The sequence below is a fragment of the Aythya ferina genome (assembly GCF_964211825.1).
Source record: "Aythya ferina genome assembly, chromosome: 6".
Taxonomy (NCBI): Eukaryota; Metazoa; Chordata; class Aves; order Anseriformes; family Anatidae; genus Aythya; species Aythya ferina.
The window spans coordinates 2,927,843-2,952,704 of record NC_140303.1 but is presented as its reverse complement, the minus strand read 5'-3'; the positions used below and the strand labels follow the sequence as shown (position 1 = coordinate 2,952,704).

General features: G+C 36.4%; 1 long non-coding RNA gene across 1 annotated transcript; it reads right to left on the bottom strand.

The window, feature by feature from the left end:
- Positions 1-2,379: 2,379 nt before the first annotated feature.
- On the bottom strand, positions 2,380-24,832 carry LOC311438727. The gene is made up of 3 exons (XR_014694275.1): positions 24,508-24,832; positions 21,821-21,923; positions 2,380-2,502 (listed from the first exon to the last, which is right to left on the bottom strand). It is a non-coding gene; the product is annotated as an uncharacterized lncRNA (long non-coding RNA).
- Between the last annotated feature and the right edge of the window lie 30 nt (positions 24,833-24,862).

Here is a 24,862-nt window from a genome sequence, read left to right as displayed (position 1 = left end):
AGTTCTGTCTGCAGTCTCCTTATTGCCTGTCAGCTTTTGAAAGAGGTGTCGGTAGGGGCAGGAGGGGAGAGGGGAGGAAAAATAGCAGATCTCTAAACTCAGCTTTAAAAGTGTCCTTTATTTAGGAGTTTTCCTGAGGCTGCTTATATTTCTCACTTGGCTGCTTCATTCTGCCATATTTCCTTCAGAAGGAATCTCTGATTGACTTAATTCCTAGAAATATTTCCTATTTGAAAGCCATATCTTGCAGCTGCAATGAAGTCCTCCAGGGCACTTACTGGAGACCATAATGGCACATTTTGGCAGTCAGCAACAGACTAGCCATCAAGAATATTATTAGCCTTCAACACCCACCCTGTCATCATGACAGGTGTCTCCCACTCATTAGCTTTACCCAGTAACAAGCTGATATTAGCACCTGTTATCACAAGGTGGATTTTAATAGAAATAGGGCCAAGCTGAATGCATCTGTGTAAGTTCAGCTTTGAGGGTTGGTTGAGTCCATCATAAACACATTGAGGTTTTATAAGAAAATCTGTTCGCACAGATACTGAGGGTTTAGTAGTTTTGACATTGGACTTCAGTAAACAAGCTATTAGAATGACCATCGCAAAGCACATTTCATTCTTCATAGACACTGGAGAGTTGATCAAGAAAGCCTTAAAACTGGAGGTAGCTGAGATTCTGAATCTTTAAAATCAGCCAGCTCTAACATCCAAGACTTCATATACGTACTTCCAGGTTGAGTTATGTTTTGAAGGAATTTTACTAATTTCTATGCAGTGCTTTTAATGGACTCAGTAATTACACTAGAACTGCCATCATTCTATGATGTCTTAATTAGAAAGGAACATTCCCCCCAGCAGTCTCTTCTGTTACAATATTGGGTAAATGTAATAGTGGTAAAGAATTGTAGGAAGAGGTAAGCTCATCTGAAACTGTGAAACTTCCTCTGTATGAACATTTCTACCTTTCTTTTTACTACTCATATAGAGAAACATCACACCTACACTCACAGTGAGTTTAATGAAGGATTTGTTTTCACTGAATTGATTTAAACACAGGAGACTGCACTACGAATTCTAGAGGGTTGAGCTGATTCATTAATTGAGAAAATTCTCTTGCCTGCAGGAACATTTGTAAAAAAGGAAACTTGAAATCACTATTCATACTTTTTTTTTTTTTTTTAATAAAAAACGAATGGGACTAAACTCGGTCTTTTGCAGTTTGTCTACCTTGTTCTCAAAGTAATGACACCCTGGCTCCTAAGACATTTGGGAAAAAATCTTCCAGTGAGTACATGGTTGAGGAACACCATCAGAGGCTGACAACCTCTAAAAATCTCTAAAAAACAAACATACAAAAAAAAACACACACACACACACACACACAAAAATAAAATAAAATAAAAAATAAAAAAAAAAACAAGGTGATCTTTCACTTTAATAGCTTTCCTTCCTACTCAAAACGAATTCTGCCATCACAGTATTTATTTTCAGAGTGAATCTGACATCCTTATATAGGCTGTCTCAAAAAGCAACTGTGAGTGCACCTGAATCAGAGAAGAGGACAAAGGAGGACCAGAATTTATTTTGCTCTTTTATTACACGGAACATGAAATTCCTTTTCTTATGAACTGTAATGTGACTAACATTGGGTAAGTTCTGAATTACTTACCAATAACACAACAACCTCCCCAAACCAGGACTTTTGAAACATTCATTGCTGAAGAGGCTAGTTACACAGATATTAAATACAAATATTTGGGAATGCCTCCCCAATAAGGTGCTATGGTGCTGGTTTCTGTAGCAGAGAAGTCTAATTCCCACCAAAGCATCCATTACTATATGGAACAAGTCAAAATGATCGAGATTCTTGCTCTTCCTGGTCTGGAAACCTCCCCAAGTGCAGTGCTAAGGTTGGTGAACACCACAAACAGAGCAGCATAATCACCTAGACACACATGCCAAGACAAAGAGATACCTGGCTTCTCAGCTCATGTTAAAATAATAAAAAAAATTATTTTTGCTAGCTTAAACTCTGCCCTTAACCTTAAAGCAGCTGGAAGACATGACTGAATATCAGATGCCTTCAATTTAAGACTACTACACTTGTCCATCTGAAGTCCTTGTTGAAAAGCAATATTCTTTCATAACTGAGCATTGCTTTATATAGCTAATATATACTGTGGGTGCCCAAATCACAGGAGTATGCTTAGAGATTTAAATATATTAGCTAATTTAATAAATATCAATTGTCAAAAAGCATGGATCTCTCCCTAAAGGTAAAGAACACCCTCTTAATGAAAAAAAACTTGCAACAAACTTGGATCCATCCCCAGTGTAGACCTTGTATTTTCTCCCATCATCAGCTTCAACTGCCTTTGCTATGAATTCTCCATTTCAGTTTACGGAGTGTTAGCTCTAGGTTCCTCATCAGCATCTTCAGGTCCCCTGGGACATGCGTTCCAAAACAGTGAGAGAAACAAACCAGACTGGTTGCCTAAAGAAATGGAGGAGATCCTCAATATTTAGAGACTGACAAGTGGATCCAAAAGCATAGCAGACAAAATAGTCTGAAAATGTTGATAGAGAGCTCTCCCTAGGGAAAGATGACTACCATTTCATTCAGACAAGAAGCCTATAAACCAGGGAAGACTAAGCAAAATATAAAAAAAAGCATCCAGACATACATAAAAATCATATGTACACAGTAATTTTATGCACTTATGCAGCTCTTATTACTACAACATATATGACAAACTGCAGACAATGTCAACAACATGCATTACAATAGAAGACAAAATAAAACAAGTCATGAAGGCCACTACCAATGTAAGCAAAGGTGATTAGATCTTAGCTGGGCTCTCTCTCCCCCCCCCACAAGTGAACTTTTAAAACAAAGGTGCATGCCCCCACCACAAATCTTTGCTCTTCCTGCTTTCTCACTCACAGTTAATCTGTTTTCCTGTACAGCATACCAGCCCAGACACTTGAAGGAGCATTAGCAGTATGCTCCTTCTTGGCACTGACTGTGTGTGGCAGCTGCATAGCTTGTAGTCAGTGAATTTTGCAGCTGGTGGTAGGAATTGGCAAAAAACCTACTGTCCAGATGGACATTAAATTTGCATTATTTATAATATATTGAAAGTGAATAAACCTATATCAAAGTGACTTAAGGACATTTATTCAGGGAGTTGTTTCTAACAGTTCTGAAAAAAATACACCTTTCATCCACACTGTACTTACAAGCTGAATGCTTTACTCATGCACAGGAAAAAAAGTTCCACTGCTCCTGATCACCATTAGCCCTTACATAGCCTATACATACAGAAAGAACTGGAAAGTCCAGCTCTCTACATGGATTATTAACTTACATTTCATAAACTCATTTAGGATTCTAGCACATTTTAGGTTTCTAGCTAGCCTGAGTACAAATTGTGTGAGAATCTAGTCTGATGAAGTTTTGCTACTTGTACTGTGAAAGGATTGAAAAGACACAGCAAACAAATGGTCACTAGGGAGGTAAGCCACTAGGAGAGACCAGTGCCTGCCAGGCTGCGTGGTCTGAATGCCGTCATACCAGACAGTAAAAATAGGCTCCAAAATTCATAGAATAGACATTATTTATATTGAAAAAGTTCTTTAACTTTGCAAAACTGATAAAAACACTGTAATGGAGAATGATCAGATAAGCCTTTTTTTTTTTTTTTTTTTTTTTTTTGGAATAACTTGAACTGAGAAATAATATCTTTGAAAACTATAGCCTTTTAAAAGTAGGTCATCTTCATTTGTATATTTAGTTATTAGCACTTAGGACTGTCAGTACACAATCCATTTTGGTAACACAGGCTTTAAAAAATGTTGAATAAAACCCTCTGAAAGAAAACCAGGCCACTGGAACATTTTTGGTCTTAGAGAATGACAAACTGGGACATTTTCAGGCCCAAAAACAACTGACTACTTTCTCACTTGCTGAAACCAGTGTCGGATCAGCCTTTTGATGTTGCTTCATCCCCTTCCTAAAAACTGCTATGAATGAGAACATCACAATTCAAATTTCTCGTTTTCTTTGGACAACCTGGTATAGAGGGAGGTGTCTCCAAAAATACATTGTCATTGTGAATATTGTACAAGTGCTGAAATTTAGATAGGACTGATGCCTTCAAAGAAACCTTAAAACTGTAATGGTTTTGCAAAATTGAAATAGTTTTCAAACTTTAGTGTATGGAATCATATTGAGCAAGAGCGACCAAAATACTTGCCAGAAGTTTGAATTGTATAAAAAGCATGGGATAAGCAAAGCACTAAAGGAGGAAAAGAAAACTCTGAAGTCAAGTGTAGTCTCAAAAAGCACTAGTTTCATGATCCTGAAAGAAAAAAAAGCTTCAAGTGGTAGCTGAAGGAGGGTTTGAGCTATACACAAGGAAATTGCTTCCTGTTGTTTGCCAGCTCCTTTGTTCTGGAAAGCAGGATTTGCATTTACCTTGGAAAGGAACAACATTATATCCATTTTTCTGCCTCCCCCTATTTTTGATCTCTGCTCTATCAAGGGAAGAGTTTTTTTATGGGAGAGATTAAGTGTTCATTGTCACTTCCCAGGCACTGACTATTGATGTTCTCTGTGCAGTGCTGAGAAGGGGGAGGGAGCAGCATATTATATCCAACTCCCTCTATTAACTATAATTTGAATACAAGTAAAATAATGTAAGCTGTTAAGTACTTCTGGATGCTTGTTAGCCATTTAAAAATCATTACCTCAGAACAGAGTTACAGTATTACATTTGAGACAGTTCTTGAAGCTTGAAACTATGCATAGACATTTTGAGCAAACAACTCAAGCATTTGGCGTGACAGTGAACTGTTCTGAGATCACTAGATGAGATCTTCTGCCAGTATAACATGCCTTCAACTCCATCAGCTTTGTACTATAGTTTCAGCTGAACTTTCACAGTTTGTATAAATAGTCATATATGGTTTCTCATTTGGATTAACAAAAGGATACTGGATAGCCATAGATACATTGTATTTTGCTTCAGAATTAAACATTAAGCAGAGCCTATGCATAAGAATGCACTTACTGTAAATGCATTGATTGTCACTTTCTTAACACATGCTTTACATTTGGCAGAGCAACAATACAGAAGTGTTTACAAACTGGATCAGAGCCAACAGATGGCTCCTCCAAGCCAGTCTCAGAATGCTACCCAGTTCCCACTCCTTCCCTGAAGAAAGCCTGGGAAAACGGAGTGGGAAATTCATAAACACTTACACACGATTTATATGTATTCATGTGCATGCATGCGCATATAGACACATATAAGTGTGTGTGTATATATATATATATATACACACACACACAGGTATAAACACATAGTATGTTCTACATGTACAACAGTGCTTAGATGTAGAATGCAGTCTGGGCTCTTCAGGTAGAGAAGATCCTCCCAGAAACAAAGGTTATGCACAAGAACTTTTTCTCTGCTCAGTGGAGATATTTCATTAAGAGACAATACTGTTTGGGGAAGGGCTAGAACTAAGACATCTGTAGCTAGATATTCTAGTTCCTTTCAACAACCTATTCCTCATTTAGAGACCAATTTCTCTCTCATACCTTGGCTGAAGGCCTGCCACAGCAGGGTCAGCAATAGCAGCTGCACCTAGATTAGGGAGTAGCTGCTTAGTTTCTCTTTGAATGAGGTCACGAACAGGCATTTCAGAAATGGATGGCAAAAGGAGAGGCCACATGTTGCAAGTGTTGTTTTAGAGCTGGTGACTACTGCTTCCCACATTTTGGAAGGGAATTCCTCTCTGATTGGCATTGTCATGGGGACATTTTCTCATTCTGATAAAAGAGTTTCGATTCTTAAAAAAAAAAAAAAAAAAAAAAAAAAAGGAGTAGTTTGTGCTGATCACCATAACTGCTAATGCTAGGAAAGAGGTAAGGACAAGCGTAGGCTGCTATAGTCTGCTGTAGGCAGAGAGATTAAGACAACTGGAGATGACTAGTCGCATTTCCAGCTGCAGCCCAATTCTCTAAATACCATCAATAAAAACAGGACTTATTCTACTGATTCCTGGTAAAGAAATGTACATGATTCTCTTGAAATTCTTCCTTATTTCTTTTCATATCACTTCAATATTTACAACACTCAGCACCTGTACTGTAAGCCTTTAGAAAAAAAACTTGATATGCACTGCAGGTAACTTATAGTCAAAATATTAACTTCAGAAAATCAATGATAAACAAGTAACCTTTTAAATAAGAGAACATTAAGTTTTCACATTCAAGATCAGAAGTTTTTAAATTTATGAAGGTCCATCAGAGATCACAAAACCTTTTGCTCTTAAGTCTCCAAGAATCCCAGTTTGAGCCAAAGGCCTTGCGATAAAGCCCTCCAGAAAGAAATAACTATGTGCCTTTCCCTACCTGTTTTCTCAAGCAGGGAAAGGTGTATTAAACTATCTTGCTTAGGATTTGAGGTTTGTACAAGTTAATCTTCCTTCTGAGGACATCATCCAGGAAACAAACACTGGCTAGACCCAGAGCTTACTTAGTCCAAGACAGGCTCTGGGGCATTGCCCTATCGATGCAACTGATCAAAGGCCCATGATGTAAACAGTTGGAAATGTTTATGCCAGAAACCACATAACTCAAGCTCTTGAGATTCATAACAGGAAAAAAAAAAAAATGTTATTTCTGACTGGATCAGGAATGCAGCACAAAGTGCAGCCATTTTTCCCACAGCCAAAAAAGGGTCCACAGACATGCCAAATACATAGCAATATTGCCCAGTAAAGATGATGAAGAAATGGCACCTGACCAATTTCAGCTAGAGATGTGGGTCTTCAAGAACACAAGGAAGCTACCTCAGACAGGCTTCCACTTCAATGGAAGGAAGCATCTCTGAGTCAAAACTCAGAACATGAAGTATTTTTATCTTACAGGAAAAAAAAACAACAAGCTAATACACAGTAGCTTATTAGAAAACAAGAAGACAGTTCTGTTGTCACTTAAAAGATATAATCTTCCTACAGAAAATCTATCAAATCTGATTGACAACAGGCTCAATGTGAGTCAGCAGCATGCCCTGACAGCCAGGAGGGCAAACTGCATTTTAGGATGCATTAAACACCAGCTGCTCAAAAGAGGCAATTGTCATACCATATTATATATTAGTATGGCCTTACCTTGAACACTGTGTGCAGCTCTTTACTCCACAATGGTTATTTACTCATTTTCAGAAGTTTGGAATTAGTCTTGCCAGTAATGTAATCACCCAGAGAGGTTTTGTTTCAGTTCTCAGCTTTGACAGTCTTCTACAATGGCCTTTGGAAATCTAGTTACAACTGGGAATTAATTATAGGTGGAAATTTTCTCATTGAATGGATTTTTGATGGAAAATACTGATTCATAAAAATGTTTCATGGAAAACATTCGACAAAATTCTGCTGTGACACTGGTTACTTCCCTGGCAATTTACCTGACTCTTCAGATTCATAGATTTGTTATGGGAACCTGTTTAATGTAGGGGTATTTCACAGGATGCCTCCCAGGAGTTGAGGGCGGCTGTCTGCTCCATTTCAATAACAAAAGAACAAATGATATTTTATTTACAGGGCCTTCAAGAACGTTAATTTTCTAGAATTCCCTTTCTGTGGGAAGCTTGAGAATTTCTAGTTGTTGCCCCCCGACCCCCTCCCAAGTCTAAGTTCTCACTGCCTCCCCCCTTTAACTGCTAACTGCTTTGGGCCATACTCCAACATAGCTTATGTCCCACTCATACTACAATGACTTTCTCCACATCACAGGTCTCAATGAACAAGAGTGCAAAGACCAGAAATAGAAGCTATCTTGAACTGAGGAAAAGCTCTTCAACTTGGTCACTATAGAAGAAATACTGAATATAATCCTTGGTGTTTCAGATCCTCCTCCATCAAATGGCAGTTATCACTCTTTTCTCCCTCCCGCAGTCATACATTTTTTATTTGAAAATACTCCAGGAGAGGAGCTCTCTTATTGCATGCTAATTTGTGGCCTCTGGGGAGAAATACAATAAGCAAAAAGTCTTAGCACAGCTTCCTTATGTTCTGCCTGAGTTCATAATTTTAAAGATCAACAGCAAAGCAGAAAGGGGAAAAAGACCCTCCCAGTTATTATTTTTAGCTTAGAAGCATTAAATGGAGCCACATAGAGGGACAATGTTTAAAACAGAAGAACAGATACCCAGGTTGTCAGAGATACTTTGAAATCATTGGCTTTGCCCTGTGTTGTTTGCAGTCTGTATGAGCAAGCTAAGCATACAGGAAGAACCAAAATTAGAAAATTGAAACAGGTGATAAATTTTAGCACAGATAAGGCACGGAGCACAAATCAAAATTCAACATGATTTGTACCTGCTATTCAACTAGTCAGAAAAATGAGAAGAAAATGTGAAATATTGGCTTGATTTTGAAAAAAATCATACAGCAGAGTTAAGACAAAGGAAGAAACATTATTGAACTCCACAATTTAATTGCTATGGCAACTTGCAAAGCTGTTTTACATAGCAGTTCTAAGAGTTCTTTTGTACTATCAAAATAAATGTGCTAAAATTAAAATGTAAAGAGATATGGTCATTTAACATGTTATATTAACACATTTAAGAGCATCACTGTATTTAATGTGTAATTTATATTACTTTTGTGTCATATTATAGCACTCAAAACAATTCATTTAGTGATAGCGGACCGGGGAGAAGACCTCCTAGGTTACATATCCAGTCTGTGGCTGATCTAATCTTTGATTCCACTCAAATTTATCAAATTCTGAATTAAAAGTAGCGTGGTTTCCTTGTTCCTTTTCTTTCTCTTAGAATTACAAAACACAATTCTAAAGACTCACTCTAATGATAGTTTGTAGACTAAGTTCTTACTGGAACTTATTAATAACCATAGTCTTTTTGCTCTTTGCCATCATTTCAGTTTAAGTAACTTCTTTTTTTTTTTTTTTTTTGGTATTTATCCCACCTCTAGTTCCTCCATATTTAAAGCTATCACTTTGTTTTCACTTTACTAGGCTAAACAAGCCATAAATAATATTTAATATGTATACTTTTATATATAAAAATATACTAAATATGCACATTTGAATATAATATACAAATATACACACACATTACATACAAAAACTTTAAGAAATGGAATTGTGTCAGACCAGATCACAGTAAAGAATGAAGTGAATTGACTAATGAGAAAAGTGTAGTTTTGCTGCACCAGCTTTTCTTGCAAACTGGTAACCAGATCATAGCAGTTCAAGTAAACCCAAGTCTTAGTTTTCTACAGTGGCATTTTAGCTTTCTCATACTATTCTCCATCTCTGTACAACATAACATTTTCTTTATTCTTCAGGTTACAGCCCAACAAATGGCAAGCTTTCATCTTGAATCGCTTTTGAAATTTATTCTAGGATGTAAACTGGACTTGCAGGTGATTCAGACCTTTTCAAAATGAAGGCTTGTTGCACTGTCACCCAATAAAAAGCACAGCTAGCAGTTGGTATTGGCATCAAAAAGATGACTATATTATTCAGCCAGTAAAAGTGAAAACGAAGAGCTATTCCCTTAACAGTTATTTGTGTTCCACCAAACTAGGCAGTTTTGTCACTTGATCTTTGACACATTAGGTGTTACTCCAGAGTTCTTTCATTACTTGGAAGGATACCGGAAAAATATGGCCAATAAAACTAAGATGTGCAATGTTTTCATTGTATCGTGTATCTTTATCCTTATCTCCCCACCCAAGAAAAAAGAGTGAAACATGACTCAAAAGTCAGATTTGCTGTTGCTCATTTGAGAGGTCAAGTAAAATTGCATCTTTCTAGCCAGAAGTAAGTAGATGCTTAAGGTGACAGAGCTTTACACACAGCTTCCATGGGCACTGACTTAACCATACAAACATTAAGAAGTTGCACCATTAAACTGAATCACCAGCTATTGTATGCACTTACTGAAAAATCATTTAGATGAGTTATCTAATAAATGTCTCCTTAAGAGTGACATTAGTACTGTTTAATCATATGTTCCTAAGAGGCTGGCGATTACATAAGTGACTCAAAATTTGGCTATTTCACCATCTTTACATGATGAAGTCAACTCATCACTCAACCATTCAGGCTAGAAGCTTTCTGATTTCTCTAGCTTCTTTTGTATTGTCATCAATCAATTCACCATTTACAAAAAATGGCTTAGACTCTGACCTAATTTACCATGTTTATAAACCACTGAGTTGGAATAGAGCAAAGGAGTGCAAAATGGCCGAAATGACCAGATGGGGGAAAGTATGATTACTTTGAACTGCAGGATTTGTTCCTGTCAGCTTAATCAGTTTGTGGGACTATGAAGTTATTTTGCATGTTGAAGATGCTTTTAAGTACTTTGGGAAGCAACTGTAGCCTTGCTTACACAAATCTAAGAGATTCACAGCTGGCTACATGCTTTGGAGGGATAAATGACCTTCTGGCAGTCATTGCTGATAAACACAAAACCCATCTGATAACTGGTATGCAATTATCAGGTATTTCTAACCAAAAGTTATTCAAAGCCAGTGTCCAGGTTTCAGTGCACAACTGGATATTCTGATTCATATACTTAGACTGATTAACTGGCATGAATCCCATCAACCCCACTGCCAAGGCGACCTCAGTAAGGCCTGCTTCATCATGAGCAGTTCACTGTGTTCCATTCAATAAAGCATCTTAAATTATACCAGAATCTTCTTATTCAGAAGACAAACATTAAAAATTGAAAAGCTCTCAGGTCTACAATTTAAACAGCCACCTTATTTAAATTGTCATGGGCTTTGAACCCTCAATGACTGCAAAATGTGCATGATCTGAAAAATAACACTAATGCAAACCTAATGTTGCCCTTGCACAATTCCTTGAGGAACTGAATGTGAAACGGTCCAAGAATAAAGGAAGAAGCGCGTTTTAATTTCATTAAAAATTAAGCATCACGACAGAACCAACAGCAAAACAGCATTAAGTGAAGGCAGCATTTCTGAGCATACAATGAAGTAATCATTTTCACTGAAGGATGCATATTTGAATATTTGTACATATATCCATATGCTTCATATTTATACATATACAAAAGTAGAAGTTCAACTTCTATTGTCATGAAATACAAATTATTCATTACAGTAAAATTTTAAAGAATACAATCTTACTTATAAAAACATTGGAAAGAAATCTACATAGTGCTTTATTTTTAATTAAATCAGATAAGTGTATATTTACTAGAAGTAATCTTAAACTCTAATCTTAAGCTCCTTAAAACTCATAATAGAACTGCCTCAATAATGGTGTCCTTCAGCAAGAGGGATAATGCTGGCATTATTCAAGAAGTAATACATCAAAAAGTCATTTAAAAACTAAGGATATATATGTGTGTCTTATTTCCCTGGTTAAATAACTGCTGAAAATTATGTAAAAATAGGATCCTGTAATAAAACTCTAGAAATGCCAAACAACAAAATGTTTAAAAAAGAGAAAAGATTTAACGTGACCACTTTATAACAACACTGAAGTTGTTAAAAACACAAACAATTAATATTTACTTCTAATGCATACAACATGCACAAAAAATACAAGTTTTACTGTTTACTTCAGCAAAAGCAGAGTTAGCCTCAAACTTCTGATACAGAGCACAAAACCAAGTATTTTAACATTGGACCCCTATGAAAATTCTTGTGGTATTTAAAATCAAAGGATTCACTTGGAAACAGAGCCTGAGTTTGGTGAACAGTCAGGACTTAGTCCACTGTGCTCCTGTAAGCACCGTTCTGTTGCGAGGACTTTTGTTGTCGACGGAAGGAAGACACAGACGCTCAATATGAGTGATCAGTGAACTTCAATTTATTGGATAGCTCAGTCGTCTTTTATCTAATTCAATATAATTAGCTCATACATATTGCAAAAGTTAAGCTCATGATTGGTTAGTGCATTTCTCTATTTTATCAGCTAGTTTCTCACTCCCATCGACCGAAATAACACAGTCAGTACTTTCCCAAACCACCAACAGATATCGTGTCCTTGTGCCTGATTAGCTCCCAGACGTTACGTACTTTCTCAGACTCATATGAGCTGCGTTCGATACTTTTTTAGCTCGCGACCTCCTGGTTGCTCAACATTCACATGACCTACTTCACTTAACCATTCCTCCACACCGTTCCATATTTCGCCACCAGGTGGCAAGCTGAGAACAAAAGAGAATGCCGTGAGATGCACACATTAGTAGCCAGCTGCTGCCCTCTCATGTAGCGGTGAAAAAAGTAACAGCTCCTAAAAAGCAGAAACTACAGAATATTGACAGCATTTTGCAATCCTGAAAACGCATACTGTGAGAGAGGCTAAAGCTAATTAGAAATCCATACAGACATATGAATCAATCTAACAGACAAAGCAGACGTGGGTTTTATATTGCAGCCTGTGCTATAACTGAAATTACATGCCACTCCACCTTCCCACACCCTGATTAAGTGTTCGGTGCTACTCAGTGCTGGAAAGGAAAACATGCAATGAATGACCAGAATGAAGAGGAGCAGACCCTGATTTCCACAATCTCAGTGAAGTCAGACATACTCAAAAATAACCCAAATGCTGATCTGCAGAGAGATAAATCAGGAGGAAAAAGTCAATTCAATGACATGAACAAAACAGGTAAATGGAAAACTAGGTGACAAAAGAAGTCAAAGTTCAAGTTTAAAAAAAAAAAAAAAAAAAAAAAAAAAAGCTTGTGAGCTTCTCTAATTTTAAATGCTTACTCCTAGAATGTTGAACTTGATGCAAACCCATGGGGTGGGATGAGTTCCAGTTTTAAGTAAAACACAAGAAAGGAATCATTCTAACTGTAGAGGAAAGTTTTTTGTTTTTTTTTTTAAACAAAACAAAACAACAACAACAACAAAAAAAAACTCTTGTCAATGAAATTTTGTATTTTCCACGAAGAATAATTTGGATGAAATTATTTCCACCAAAAAGGTGATGTAATAGAAAAATTCTCACCTAGAGAGCTAGCTTCCTGCCTGTCCCTCCTCTTCACAGGACTGTGCAATGTACCGTAACAGACTAACTCAAAGATCCCTGTTACCAGGATTGTTCTTTAAAAATCTGTTCAGTCAAATCTTATCTGCAAACAGAATGGAAGAACAAGGAGAGGGTAAATAGATTCACCTCCCTCCAAATAGGTGCTTGAGGGCTACCAGCACTCTTGTATTTCCTAAAATGAAATACCATATTGAAAAACAACATGAAGTAGTGACTCAGGTCTGGTCTCATTTTACAAACCAGTAAAATCAACAGTTGCTCAAGTTGCATTACTGTAACATTGGAAACAGGTCTATTACAGAGTATTTTGGATGTGTGGATAAGATTAAAACATCTGAAAAGAAAGAAGATTCAGCAGAGGAAATCTGAAGAATCACTAAACTGAGTAACAATAACCAGAGTACTTAAAACACAGGATCTATTACAACCAAGTCATCTCACTATTATCCAGAGTTAAAATAAGATGTTTAAGCCTGACATGCATTTTTCTTCTACCACCACTATACCCTCTATAGACAAACTTTGTTTCTGTGGTTCAGCCCTTAATGCTCTACTGGCACAAGCAATAGCATAAAATGTAAACAATATGTAAAATATGAATGTGAACAGCATTCCTCTTTCTCTTCGAACCATGATTTCTTCTATTACTACTAAAGCAATTTTTGAAGTTTGATGTAGTAAAGCTTCTGTCACAACAGAAAGTAAAGGCTTATGTTTAATTAAGACAGTGTGCTTCTATATCATTTTCTTTGACTTCTGTCAATCTGCTCCGAACTCATGGATCAGAAATACAGGACTGCACTCAATGCTTGTCAACAGCTTCTTCCTCACTCCACAATGCACTTCAAATTATCAATCACAGTAATAGATGGGGGGAAATCTCATCCTGAAATACAGAAGAGAAACCTGTAAAGACTCCTGAAGGAAAAAGGAAAGATGCTGTATTGTGTGGAAGAAAGTGAAACCATTTCACCAAAAAGGTTGCTGCTTTACACCACCTTAGCCCTCAAAGTAATACCAAAACCAGAGTTTAATACCAAAATACAGTAAAATTTCAAGCAAAATCAAGCACCATATCAAAATGAGTGTTTACTCTTCTACACATGGTAAAAAATAAGAAACTCCAGTACTGTGTCATGTTCTCAAGCAATCTATCGTGCAACCACAACACACTCCAGAAACTGCTTGTATGACCAAATTTCACCAGAAGGGCCAACATGAAAAGACCACCTTCCATCCTCCCCAGACATAAGTGTCAGTATGCAGCCAACTCTGCTTGGATAAAATATATCCACAAAACTGTGCAAAGCATTTCTTCCTGCAAGATAGCTGTATGTTTAGGCTTGCTATTATGAATATCCCAGAATACCATGTACGCATTTTGGCACTTCTTATATAGAAAATTTATCATCCCACTGACCTAGTATAAAGCTGTATATAAACCATTTTTTTAAAACCAATACATTACCATGCACTTTACTGAAATTTTAGACTTCAAAGCCTATAAAGTCAGTGACTTTTGACTATCCAAAGAATAAATAGTGATAGCATGGTACTTTTCATTCTGCAGTGCTCTACAAAAGCACATGAGTGGTCTAAGCTCCAGCTAACTCAAGAGAAAGTAGAGATAGTCCTCACCTTTTATATCAGAGCTTAGTGTTTTTGCAGAAAACTCTGCAGTGGCAGATGTGAAAAATGCAGACAACATGCATGCAACAGAATACATAACAGCAATATTTGAAGCAAATATTACAAAAGACATTTTAATCTTAAGTATTCAGATAAAGTTACTCCAATTTACAAGTGTTTCATGAGAGGGAAATGGTTTAGAACAGAAAGACAGACTGCTTGCCTAACAATGTTTTGCAGGACTAGAACACACTCCAGAAGAAGAAATGTTTCCTTTGGAAACATTTCATTTTAAGAGTGCAAATGACCTTCTCTAATTTTTTTTTTATTTATTTTTTATTTTTTTACACAGCTAGAGAAGGTAATCTAAAATGACACAAATACAATACCCTGCTCCACCCTCACTCATCCACATTCTCTTTCAAATTCAGATAAAGAATGGAAAAATAGAAACAAAAAATCTCAATCTTAGGGCATGGAAGTTGTTTATAGATACTCCAGTACTCCAATGTATCAGTGAAAGTGATGAGAACAGGGAATGTTATAAATACAAAAAATTATTGGCAGATAATTTAGAAACTGAACATTTATTTGGAAAGTCTTAATCAATAGAAAAAAAAAAAAAAGACTATCAAGTCAGGGAAAGGAAACAAATCATGTATGTGACCTAAGCATCCAACCAAAAGAATCTGAGTTGTCAAATATACGCAGTTGATCACTTAAGTACAGAAAAATACCACGAACAAATGCCCACAGCTATTTGATGAATAGTTCTGAATAACAAATAGGATGGAGAAAAAAGAGACTGTTCACAGTGTAAGAAGAGAGGGAGAAGCAGAATTGCTTGCTCCAAAATGTATCTTTGCCATCTGTGCATCTCACATGCTGTTCTTTTTACTTTTCATTCAACAGAATTTGGGAAGTCTTAGCTGCTGACTAAATTTATTGTAGAATCATTTTCATTGAAAAGGAAAGATGCTTTTATAAAACTTCACTTGAACTCTGACAATGCAGCCTCAGAGAACACCACACAAGCCAGGGCCCTGGGAAAAGTACTGGCATGATTAACAGCATATACTTCAGATGGATCTAACAGTTCACTTTGTATTTTTCTTTACTATATTTGGTTAAGCTAGGGAACTGGAGGTAAAAGCTACATTCTGCTTCTCTTATGAAGAAACAGAAAAGCACAAGTGTCCAGGAGATCACAGCAATTATGTTCTTGATCAGGTTAGTTTTAGAAGAATGTTTTAATACCAACTACAGATATCAATACTTAAAGTAAATTGAAAGATCACAAATTAAGGTAACATGCAGATAGGATAACTTTAGCCATATGAAATAAAACTACAGAAAACCCAGTACTGCCATAAAGGACTGGCACTTAGAAGTTTGAGTCACACATCACAAATATTCACAAAGGAATATTTGCTTATTACTCTTCAATTATCATGTCTTCTGATAAGAACTCCACTACCCTGTATGTTACTTCTATAATAAGGTCTGACACAAAATGCATTAACCCTTGAAGCTGGGTAATACAAGTCTTGAGATCAGCTGTGTGGTAACAACTATGACAACACTCAGTATCTCCCTATAAGTTGTTCCTATGAATTATGCTGCTTTTCACTTGCTTCAGCGAAAGCTGTCAAAAAAAAATGCATCAGCCTTTGTTCAGTGTTAGCTTTTCTGGCAATTGGAAATTATGAAACACAAGGAGATGAAAACCACAAAGTTTTCATGGTTTTCTAATGAGCATGATTTCAGTAGAGACTTATATGATCATTTTTTCTCAGAAAGGAATATTTGCATCAAACTTTGAATTCTGAAGTTTTACTTCAGAATAATTTACATCTCTTCACAGCCATATCTTTGAAATATTACAAATGGTTTTTGATGGTTTAATTTTGGAGTAATCATATCATGCTATATGAAATGTATCTGAGTTACCAGATACTGGAGTAACATTAAGAAGTCAAACTCTTCAATTATTGCTAGTTAAGCACTCAAAATCACTCATGAGCTTGTTTATGCATTTATCGTGACAATCTTTTTTTGTTTGTTTGTGTGTGGGGCTTATTCCACAGTTGCTATCCATGTTTCCAGTGGAAAATATGACTATACTTAAACAGAATGGACTTCAGAAAAAGTATTTGTAACAGACATGACAAAGCAGCAGCAAACTGGAAGTTAAAAGCAGATTAGAAATAGTGTCTCTTATTTTGACCTAATTATTTCTGTTACCTTGACAGGAAAAAAAAAAAAAAAAGTTAGTGTTTGTGGAGCAGAAAGAGTACTGAAGAAGGTAAGATCAATCTTTGTGAAACAGTAAGGAATTAATGAATACACTGGATGACCTACGTCACCACATTGAACCAGGATGTATTACATTGATAAATGCTAATAGTTCTACTATAACCCATTTGTTATACAACGTGAGAAGCTACTGCTGTAGCAAGTATGACACTTCAATAACATATACTTTTAATGAAAAGACTAAATTTTTCTTATTATAAAATTATATATGATTCTTATTATTAAGCTTTTATTCTTGAACTCTCATAACTTATACTAACTTAAAACCTCTACCTGCATGGAAGATAGGCTATCTTGTTCATGTAATGAGTGCTAGCTTCCATGAAACTATGCAACCTGAATTTGAATTACAAGTATGGTAAAACCTTTATTAGGCACAATACTATGCACAGTAGGCCTAGTTAACAGTGGTAACTAGGAAATAATTCTTTAAATCATTCACGTTCCTTCAGTAGGAGGATTTTTATCTGGAATTAGTGACTGAGCTCTGGACATCAGTAGGACTTCATGTACTTAAAAGCAACTGCTAAATCATTGCTAGATCTAGGACAGAGCCTTAGTACCACTCAGAAGCAAAATCTAATAGCACAAGTCAATAGGATGGATCATCAAAGTAGGTAGATCTGCTTTGGGAAGGAAGCGCTGAAGAAGAATTAATAAGAGAACTCTATTCATAATCTAGTTTTAAAGTGCTCTGATTACAGTAGACTAACTAGGTAAACTTCTTTACCTTCAAGTGTATACATACCCTGTATCATATGGACCTTGTATTATTCTGCATTCTCTAAAACATCTTGCATCTTACCCATCTGCTGTTAGCCAGTTAGGTACATTAGCAGCCTCTGCATCCCAAATTCTGTTACTCTACCCTAAATGTTCACCTGAACTTTAGTCAGAGGGATACTACTAAACCAGGTGTTAAAGCTTTTCCAGCTAAGCTGTTTTTAGCAGACATAAGTAAAACAATAAAAAAAAAAATTAATCATTCACACAAAAAATTAAAGCTAGCAACAGCATTAATATCAAAAAACCATGAGTCAGGTATTCAATGGGAAGTCGCAGAAATTCCTAGTAGTGTTGCATACTATAGCTAAAACTCTACTTCCACTAAAATCAGTGCAAAATTTCCTGCAAATTCAATGAGTCTAAAGTTTACTATACAGATCTAAATGGAGCAACCTGAAATAGTTTTTCAACAGAAAATGCAATTTGGGTCATTACATCTTTACTAATATTGCATCCCAGTTTGCCTGTTTCACTGTAACCCCTCCTTAGTTTAAAGAGCTATTAAACACGGGGTTATTTATAATGAAATTATAAATCAGTACATGCTGTAACATTCCCTACAATATCTAAATGATGACACTACAAGATAAAGTCTCCAAAGCAAAGCCATATTCTTATGTGTAAGTTTAGGCACTTGACTTGACTTAACTTGAACTTGTTATGCATGCAGAGAAATCAACACTTACACAAACTGAAATAAAGAGGTGTCAAAAATGTCTCTAAAAAGCATATGTACTTCGTGCTTTGACTTACAATCTTATATCCCACAAAGGAAGTCAAATAAGTATATTCAAAATACATTTAACATATGAAAAGTATTGTTTCAGACAGCCAGAGAAAATGATACAGATCTTACACATTTATTATTATTTATTATATGGGCTATAATGCCTATTTACTATTAAACTGAAACCACTAGAAAACTAGCTTAATGAATATATCAGTCTCAGACAATCCTACTAAGATGCAAACATTCATATACTTAGTTATTTCCATTATCTAAGTAAAATGCTTGGTGGAGTAACAACTGCTTGTGCCTTTTTTTTTTTTCCCTGAGATAAATTAGTCTCATGTTGAATACATAGCAGAACCCATCCACAAAGCCAGATTATTAAGGAAACGAAAAGAGAATGGAAATTGAGAAGCAGGCATGCACAAGCTAGAATTTCATAATTTCACTGCCAGACTAACCTCAGACTGCAGGAATGATGAGAGGTTGAGCTTGGGCCCATTTTAATCAATAAAATCTTCTACTCCACTTCCTGGGCCACTTTGTGTTCTTTTAAATACCAACTAGATTTCCAAATTTATATCAATTTATACCATACAGTTTACAGTTTCCTTAAATTACAAATTCTTCTTGTATACCTAGACAAATTGCAATGCACAGAAATTGTCATTTAACTAGATGTTCCATGAACAGCAGAACTACCAAAACTTTTTTTTTTTTTTTTTAATAGACTCATGTCCTTTGTCCTAAACCTTGTCCTAACTACTTGCGTTAATGTAATTTAACTTTTAACAGTTAACTTTTAATTTAACAGCCTTTCCTACCCACCACATCCTCTATGAACCAGACTAGGCAACAGACAGCATATGCTGGCTACATGTGGAGCCAAAACATACGGAATTTTCAGGCAATTGCTTCCAAACATGATGTACAAAGACCAAGCTCTTCACAACTTCCCTTCTGTAAGGGCATTCATTTCAGTCACCCTCATTTATTGATTCAGCAGTTCTCCCCACACCCACAGGTATTTGCTCTAAAGCCCCCGTTCTTGAAGTAGTCTAAAAGGCTATTGGGAGGAATTGACAGATTATGCAGATCATCTGTAGTATAGGCAGATTGTATGATTAAATAAAACCAATTTCCACGGAAAAATAGCACAAGAGAAACAGATGTATTAAACAACATCAGTAGTTCTTAATTCTTTATACTAATTTTTGTCAGCAGTGAAAAAACAGAAATGAGATCATATAACCTGCAATGTTAGAAGATTCTCAACACAGCTCTGATGGAAAAAGAAAATGGATTTATTTTTCATGCTGAAAAGCTTTTACTCTCACTTTCACACAACTCAGTAAATTGTTGATTGTATAATTTATTCTCCCCTATGCTCTCCTGAATACCCTTACACACACAAAAGATGGCTGCTGGCAGGCAGACCTGCCTGTAGGAATTTCAGCAGATGTAAATTGTTTAGTACTTGTAATGGAGCATAATAGATGTAATTTGGTTTGAACTGTTGCCACTAATATGTTAATAAAACTATGAGTCAAGACCTAGCCATCCATCACTGTATAGCCACTGGGAATTCCTCTGTGCACACCACCACAGACACACATAACTCACTCCTTTAAAGTGTTACTACACCTGAAGGAATGAGTTTGAATGAAGCCAGGCTTGGCACATTCTCTTAACAGTGAAAGACACAGCTGCAATCCACTACAAAGGAGTTTCCTATCACTATTTAACAGGTGTTTCCATAGCTATTCCAATCATCTGCCAACTTTCTAGCAAGCAGTTTGAACACACTTGGAGCTGAAAAAAGCTTGAAAGGAAATTCAAATATAAAAGGTAATACAAATACACACATACATATACATGCACCTTGCACATACATAGGAAGCATGTTTTTGAAGATCTCTGAAGTACCATGAAATATTACAGTTGCTACATATGGATAGAAAATCATTTATATTAGTACTTGGCTAAAGGTATTGTCACATCACCAGACAATTCTTCTTCACCAAGAATTTTGGTTAAGTGCCTATTAAAATCTTTTAATTTAATTGGTATAAATAAAAAGAATCAACATATTTTAGTGGCCTGAGAAAACAAATAAAATCAAAATTGTATTCTTTACTGTTTGAATATGTTCTGAATGAAAGCACAGAATTAGTATGAGCTATACGTGCAATGAAACAGCTGATTGCAGAAAAAGTACATTGTACGAAAGCTTACTGCTGCAGTGGTACTTTGTCTACTCAAACTGCAGATGTCATAGCCTCTGAAAGATGAAACTAATTAATTTGTGACTGTAGGCATTCACAAAGGTCTATTAAGGAGCTCTGGGAGACTAGAGGGGAGAATAAGCCATTAGTTCTCTCCAGAGGAATTTCAATATGCCAATGTCTCATCACTGCTGATTAACCATGATACACATTCTTTCTGTCAAAATCCCCCAAATCTGTGGTTAGACTCCCGCAGGATCATGAAGAAAAACTATGCTCCTGACATCCATTGTCAACTTACAGTAAGTGGCAAAACTAAGCAATGAACTGAGCTAATGCAGGCATGCAGGACAGGCTAGCAACACAGTGATGGCTCATTATGATTCAACATATGAAGATGGTGAGGGTTGTTGCAGGGATAGAAGAACAGATGTGAAGTAAGAAGAACATAAAATAAAAACTTTTTTTTTACATTGTGATACAGAGCATGGCAAACCAATTTGTAAAGAAAAGATAAGAAAACAGAGTAATGTATGAATGAGGCACCACAGACAACAGGACAAAAATGAAGGCTGATAAAGGCCTCTTGCAAAGTAGCATTTCATGCCTCAGTCATGTTGTATTTGGAAGGATTATTTGTTACTGTACCACTTGGTACAGTAACAAATTGACATGGTATGACAACTGTTACAAAATACTGTAGTTGTGTTCCTACAGGCCATAAAAACATCAACACACATTCACATCCTGAACAAGATGCATTTTCTCATGTTGTGACTACTGCCTTCAGCGTATTCTAATTATCATTCACTTCAGATGTAAGAAAAATTAAGAACCATAATAGGCTTGAAGGCTTATGTGCCTGCAGAAATAGCATACTGGGAGGAACCAGGAAAGAAACCAGGAAAGAAAGGGGTAAGACAAAAGCACAGAGTATCTCCAAAAAAAAAAAGTTATGCTAACCTACCTATAAAATGTAAGAGCCCATACTCTAGCAAATACCATACTGAAGAGCTGTCACTTACACTTAATAGTTTGATAGCCTTACCTTTATTAGCACATTTGCTCATCATCCTTTTTCTGCCTTCTGAAGTATACAGAGAACCCACAGCTGAACAGAAGTCCACCCTTGAGGAAGATGTTTGTATTTCCTGAAACAAACAAAAGTTTTATCTTCTAGCCTCGCATTTGCTCCCATTTTCCACTTTTAAACCCATACTCATTTAATAAATTATTTAGTAGCAAAGCAACCTAAGCTGCAAAAATTACCACCTCTACACCTTTGACTGAGGAACGAAATTGAGCTTAATTGAAGCTGCTTGTGTGTTGCAAAATCTACATCACTAAGATCAGAAGTAAACTCAGAGCAATCTATGTACCATTAAAATTTATAGCATGCCATGGAAGGGAAATTTCTTGTGTTTTCTTGAAGGTATGAATAGGTTGGTGCTTTCCATTTTAAGTGTGAACATGTTATGTATACAGTCATTTCCTGTAACAAAGAACCTATTTCATTATTATTCTGTGCACCTGAACTCTGCCTAAGATATGAACTAACTTTTATGGTCTTCCATAAGATTCATGTAGCATTTGATGTGAAGATGAAAGCCTGTATAGCACCTTATATATTAACTGCAATTATCTCTTCAAAGCTGCATCATGAACATCCAACTGTATAAGGATTACCTGGCAGAAGTACCACAATCAACTTTTGTTAGTGTTAGTAACTGCCATTAAAATGTTAATAATTTCTGTAAACCCTTGTGGAAAAGCTAATCACTCACCTGGAAAACACAGAAGGGGGAACATCAACAACAGGATGTTAAGAACACAGATTTTTCATGCTACTGACATGTAATTATTCACATTACTCAAAAATTACTAAAATGGAAACTTTCATTCTCCTAACTAGTTTTCTTAGATGAATCCTTACTACTTCAGGGGATTTCAATAATTGTAAGAGCTCTGCCTGTGTAAACAAACCTCAGCAATCAAGATACAAGCAGCTACATTTTTAGAGCACAGGAATATTATTGTTGCTATACCTCTGTGATTGATTTTATTAAAATTTCCACTCCATAGGAGAAAAGTAGGCCACTTGTGTTTTTTCTTGTACTTACACATTGAACAGGTCTTGTATTTCCTTTGCACAGTACCCAATAAAGTACAGAAATAATGTTTCATTAGCCCTTTTAGTTAGAAGTTTTAGTGTCAGTACAGACCAGATCTGCTCAAAATTGGATTAAGAGAAACTGCCTGCATGAACTAGAATAAGCAATTGTACAGAGGGAGCTAGGGATTTTTTCCATAATAATTTTGCTTCATTAGCAGAGGTTCTGTGAAAGTTTCCACTTTAAGATTCTAACTTTAGGGGAAAAAAAATAATCTAGAAAACATGCTACAACTGTACAAAAAAAAAAAAAAAAAAAAAAAAAAAAAAAAAAAAAAAACCTTCTGACTAGAAGGAAAATGAGGATTTGATTGCCTAAATTCCAAAGTGAACGCCTGAGTATTTCTAGGTGGCCCCAAGCACAATATGCACTCCCAACATACACAAGTGTCTAACAAGATCTTTAGGAACCCCAACCCTACTTCTTCATCCTAAATGAAGCTTTCTTCAATGTACAGCCCCACTAATTTCAGTGCAGCCCAACCTCCTGCAAGAAACACTGTAGCACAGCCTGTACAGAAGCAAGGGTGAAATAAGGTCCCACACTTATAACAGTTTACCTGATGTCTCTTATCTAACTTTACTACTGCTGCTAAATATAGGAAAGCCAAGCATCTTTCCAAGTATGTGAAAGATTTGGACCTTTGCAGTTTGATTTCTAATATATATGGGTGACACAACTATCTTTTTTTGGGAAAATAGAACTTCATTAAAATTGTTTCAGAGCAAATTTAGGCATTCATTTTTATTAATTTATTTATTTATCATTTTTAAACATGCCTAGAACTCTACCAAAAGGTAATGTAAATTCTTATACCTGACTTACTCTGTAGTTCTAATAGGGTATTTGGAGTCTGTTATCCTGATAGTTGTGTAAATCGATTAAGCACTGATACTTCCTAGATTATGTACACAACAGGAAACTGATGAATATACAACATGCATATTTATTACAAATATGCAATATAAGCGATAAGTATATGATACGCAACATGCAAGATGCCATCATGGCAAAGAAGGCCAACTGCATTCTGGGCTGTGCTAGGAAAAGCTTCACCTACAGGTTGAGAGAGGTGGTCCTTCCCCTCTGCTCAGGGCTGGTAAGGCTACATCTTAAATATAGTGTTCAGTTTGGGATTTTCCACTAGAAGAAACATGGATGTACCAGAGGAAGTCCAGTGAAAGGCTACCAGAATGATTAAGGGCTGGAAGCATGTATCATATGAGAAATTGAGAGAGCTGGGATTGAGAAAGCTCAGGAAGATCCTATGCATGTTATAAACACCTGATGGGGGAATAAAAAAAAGATCGATCCAGTTCTTCCCACTTGTTTTCGAGTGACAGTGCAAAAGGCAATGGGCACAACTTGGAACACTGGAAATTCTGTTTATCCATTAAAACCCCTTTTTCTTGGGAACATAATAAAACAGTGTGGAACAGGTTATTTACAGAATCCGCTTCCTCTGCCTCATAATCGCACTAGTAAAACTAAATACAAATAAATACACCTAGGTTGCGCTGATAAATATAACCAGCACCTTTAGGAAACAAATGAGTCCACACACCTCTCCTTGGTTTGAAATAAACTGCTCTACATAGGATGTAAGATACCCCATACTGCTGAATCTGCGTCTCAGCTGCATGCTCTGGAGGGCTTTACTTCACTCAGGAGACTTCCTTTGGTCACAGTATCAAACTGAGAGGCTAATAAAGTCCTATCTTCCCTCAGAAATTTTTACCCAGCGTTATCTTCAAGCTAAGGCTACGCAGACAGACCACCAGCTGGGCACCGCCACCTCAGCTTGGTGTACGAGGGGCCATCAACGTGGCGGGCTCACGGGGAGCGCCTCAGCCACCCCTCGCTCCGCAGAACCAGGCTGGGGGGCGCTAGGGCCCCAAAACTAGGGCGAGTGAAACGGC